Source organism: Tupaia chinensis, unplaced genomic scaffold, assembly GCF_000334495.1.
Source record: "Tupaia chinensis unplaced genomic scaffold, TupChi_1.0 Scaffold149383_1, whole genome shotgun sequence".
In the NCBI taxonomy this organism is placed as follows: Eukaryota; Metazoa; Chordata; class Mammalia; order Scandentia; family Tupaiidae; genus Tupaia; species Tupaia belangeri.
In genome coordinates, this window is record NW_006209227.1 from 2866438 (window position 1) to 2871477 (window position 5040).

A 5040-nucleotide genomic window follows, 5' to 3' on the forward strand; every position below is an offset into this window, starting at 1 on the left:
GCGGTTCGAATACCAGACCCAGTGACTTAAACTCACGCCGGGCGCGTGTGCGTGCGTGCCCAAGATCCTGAGAGGAGAAGGGAGGAGAAGGGATTGCAGCATGGCCATCCCCTGCCCCGGGGATGATTTCTCGCTTTCTATCTCTCTGTCTCTCGCTGTCCTTCTGGTGAGCGCATGTGCCCTATAGCAAAAACCTCTCAAAATAAATAAATAAATAAATCTTTAAAAAAAAAAAAAGAGTTCTTCATGTATCCTGGATAGCAGACCTTTATCAGATACATGATTTATAAATATGCTTTCCCATTCTGTGGGCTGTCTTTTCATTCTCTTGGTAGTGTCCTTGCACAAAAGCTTTTAATTTTGATGAAATTCAGTTTATCTGTTTTTTTTTTTTCCTTTACTTGGTTGTGCTTTTGGTATTATATTGAAAACATAAGAAAACAGCATCAAAAAACTTAAGAAACTGTCAAATCTAAGGTGAAAAGATGTATGCTTATGTTTTTCCGTGGGTTTTATAATTTTAGCTACTATCGTTGATCTGTCTTGATTTATTTTGTGTGTAGCATGAGGGAAAGTTCCAACTTCCTCCTCCCGTGTGCAGGTACGCAGTTACCGCAGCACCATTTTTGGAAGCGGGCCGCTCTTTTCAGCTGGAACCGACCTCAGGCTGTAGCTATTCCTGGTGTATTAAAAACCAGCAACGAGCTTTTCCGGAGTAACGGGTTGGTAATCTTGACTCTGGATTAGTCTCAGAAAGTTCACGAAGCTCTTTTTAATAAAATTCTTATGGACAGTTAGGAGATATTTACACATTTAAAGGGTTAAAGGAGATATGTCCACTTCAGAATTGTCACTGCCATAGAACTCTTCCTCCAGATGTCACATTTGAGAGTGTGGACTTGATTCTGATCTCGTCCTAGTTTGGAATAAATTGGGTAACACTGATCTCGTGAAAGCCAGTCCCATTTGAGCGTTTCCGTATTTGAACTTGTAAGGGTCCAGAGATCGGTCTAACTGATGGAGACACAGAAAAGACAGCGACAATGCAACTGCAAAAGAGGCTTTTATTTTTCCAGCTAGCTGGGGTCCAAGTTTCAGCCCGTCGCAGCGGGCCTTCACCAGGACCCCGAGCCTAAGATAAAGGGATCTTTTATAGTTCAGGATGTTCTCTAGACTGTAACACACAAAGGAAGGGGGGGGTATGAGATGCGAGGGTCCAGCTCTCACCACCTGCTTAGGTCTAGATAAGGGCTCTCAGCTAAGCATTTGGATGACCTTGCCTCGGAGGTGCTGGGCCCTCCCGTTTTCCACTTATCTGAGAGTTCCCAGACTCCTGGTTCCCGTCCTTGAGGCCCTAACAAAGTGGGCTCCGTCCCTGAAGACTCAACAGGGTAGTGATTAAGCTAACTTCCCCAGCATTCCCTAACATGGCGGTGATTATGCTAACTCAGCCTAACAAACTCAGGTAAAAATGGCCTCCGAAGCTGGGCAAAAGGAAGTCTGGGAGATGACTGCGTCCTCGCTCCGAGTGGTGGCTAGAGTCTTCACGTGCTCACTCACCGAGGACAAGTAAACCCAGGTTTGTCAAGACCGTGAGGTGCGAGTGGGATTGCCTAAGTGTCTTTATTGTCTGTTCACAACAGCCCGAGTGTGTTTTTGTATCTAACTGATACTTCACATGAGCCGAAGGTTGCCATTTGTTTGGCAGTAATGCAGCGTTGGCCCTGTGGCAGCGCCAGTGGGTGTGACCACTTGGGAGAGCGATCTGGTGGGCCTGTGAGGAACTGCAGGAGGTGCGTGCTTGCTACTGTTACTACTGAGGTTTACGTATTTCCTCAGAGAGACGCGCTCAGCGGGGTCTGGCCACTGCGGTCCTCCCGAGGCTCCAGCCAGCCGCAGGTCGTGGATGCCGGCGTGCCCAGTGCACTAGGGAGGTCTCTGGACCCGAGTCCCCTTTATCCCAATACAGGTCGGCACACAGAGCATTCATTTCACCTTCAAGCCACTGTTAAGCCTCTAATGCGTATTCTCTTTTTTTTAGAGGTTTTTGCTATAGGGCACGTGTGCTCGCCAGACAGACAGAGAGAGGCAGAAAGTGAGAAATCACCCCCCAGGGGGGATGGTCACACCGCAATCCCTTCTCCTCCATTCTCCTCTCAGGATCTTGGGCACACACGCACACGCGCCCAGCATGAGTTTTAAGCCACCGGGTCCGGGACGCGAACCTCAGTCGACTACGTGGGAGTCCAGTGACATAGCCATTATGCTAACTGCTGGTCCCTGTAATGCGTATTCTTGACTCCAAACTCCTCTGGTGAGACCCTGTCCTTAGTAAATAAGTTTGGGAAAAGGCATCGCAGACAACACGTTTTCATCCCGTGACACATACAGGTACAGACCACCTCTGTCCAGTCCAGACTGTGGGGAGAAACACCCAAACCCTCTGGTGTAGTGTGTCGTTAATGAGTTAACGATGACACCTGATAGCACTGTGTGCGGTGCTGGGCATGAGTTGTCTACCTCGCCTGCACAGCTGCATGGATGTTGCTCCACGGAGACCATGGCACCGGCACCAGGTTACACAGCTGGAAAGTCGCGGGGTGTGGCTGAGCACGCTCAGCTTTCGCCGCCTGGCGGAGCAGCCATCCCCGTAACTGGGGAAGGCGGTAACATGGACAGTGCTTTGTGATGCTGGGACAACAGACAGAGCTTGCAGAGCACAGTTCAGCTGTGTGCCGGCCACCAAGCACAGGAGATAGTAGGCAAAGGTGTTTCCCACATGATGGCAGGGATCGTGTTGGGTGCCACGAGCTGGATGATTTTTATGTTTGCTTCTGCTTTCTGCCGTTCTCTAAAATGAGAATGTATTTTATAGTAAAATAAACTGAAGCCCAGCATGCTACCTGTCAGTTGATACCTGCTGAGCCACTGGCTCCTGCAGCTGAGGCCACATGGGGGGTTTGAGTCCTGACCCACCCTCAGTCATGCTGGTATGTGTCTGTGGTCCTGGCTGCCTGGGAGGCTGAGGCAGGAGGGTTGTGACAGAGAGAGAGACCTGCTCTGAGAAGACACTACACACGCGTGCGCTCATGCGCACACACACATTCCTGATGGTGAGAGTGGCAGTGTTGCAACCTTGGATGATTTAGGGTCCCAGACTAAATAGTAGACGATGAAGTAACATCCCTCAGCCAATTCTCTGGAATGTTCTAAAACAGCTGAAGCAGCTAGAACTGTTGGATCAGAAGAGATCAGACTGAGGAACCAAAGATACAAAAGGACCTGACTTGTAAAAACAGAGGATTTAAATTTATCATATCCTAATGAATGTATATATTATATGGGAAAAAACTTGGTAATGTTCTCCTTTGTTTAAACTTTAAACTCTCGTGATGAAAATAAAGCAAAACTTATCTAAACAGAGAGTTCAAGGTCTTGATATAAATAGGTTGTGTCTCGGCCTGACATCCCAACTATGTGGTGTGTGAGGCACTGTCGTTTCCGTGTATGCGTTCTTAACTGTGTCAGCGTCCTGAAGCACATGAGCCCCAGCTGGAGTGAAGTCAGGACAGTACAGAGAAGTGCAGCCGAGTGTGCGTAGCCCGCCGCAGTGTGCCGCTTACAAAGGCAGGGCTCCATGGTGCATGTGTCGCTAAGCCACTTCTGTTTCACTGCACACTTGAAAACGACTGGAAGGGTGTCACCTCAGCTGGGCACAGCCTCTGAGAGCAGTGGCTGGATGCTGGGTGTCCTCAGGTAAATAAAAAGTAACCTTCAGCAAACACTTCAGCCGGGCTGGGCTGTGCCGTGCAGGACTTCACTTCCACCTGGTGCCCAGCCCTGGGCAAGGGCCGCTGGTGGGGCACGAACCGGGCAAGAGGCACCTGGGTGGTTTCAGTGGGGTTCTTCTGGGCCGAGCGGAGCACCACCCATGGTTTTCCACTGGGGGTGATGCCTTGTGAGGGGTTGGCAGGTCCAGAGCCTGGCGGGGCCGCCTTTGGCCCTCAGTGCCCACTTCGGCCTCCGGTGTGCTTGCTGCCCTTGGCTCCCGGGGCGCCCTGCCCTGTCTGCGCCTCTCTCGGGGCACTTGTAGTGACTTGTGGAAATTTCCAGACAGACTGAGGAGGGAGAGGAGCCGACCACTTCAGCGCTGTGTTTTCCTGTCCATCTGCCTCCCCATTCCACTCTCCCCTACCCCCATTTTTCTGGGATATTTTACAGCAGATCCTTCTGGTACTTTTTACTTCGTAGAGTATCCCCCCCCCCCCCCCCCCCCGCGCGCCGTTCTCTTATGCCCCAGCGAGCGCGCGTTTTCCGTAAGGTCAAGGGTCCTGTCCCTTTCATCATCGTATTCCCAGCAGCGCTTGGCACCTAAGTGTTCAATAAATATTTGTTGAAACACAGAGCGATTTCATTCCATAGCTCGACAGGAGACGGGTTTGTTCTGTATGGTTCAGAGAAGCCGTGTGCGTCCCCTGTCACCAAGCTCTGTGGTGTGTGTGCTTCGGATGTCGCCCCTGCTGCCCGCACTGGAGGTCTGTCCCCTGGGTGTGTGGTGGAGAGGGGTCAGTTCACCTCCAGAAAGGTGGGCTGGTTAGCGATGGCTCTGGCTTAGGCTGAGCTTGCAGAGACAGCGATAATGAGAAGCGTGTCTTTTCCAGACGGAAGGTTCTTTTTGTTGAAGCATGAGAGACTAAACTCAGACTGATCTGGGTTTGGAGCTGCGTGCGTCTCTTTCTGTAGGTGTCGGTGTCTTCTCTGGACCTCAGTTCCTTCATAAGCAAAATGTGGGGTCACTCTTCACGGGCTGAGATTTCAGTGAAGATTGTCCCCCTAAGGAGGGTCCTCATGCACATTCAGTGCGTGATTCTCGGATGGTGCTTTGTGGGCGTGGAGCAAGGTCAGAGCTCAGTTAGCCTTCCTGATGGGAGGGTTGCCTCCCGCCCAGTACTAGGGCCGCCACCCACCCACCTAGGGCCGTCCCCTGCCCAGTACTAGCCCCCCCCAGTACTAGGGCTGCCCCCCTCCCAGTACTAGGGC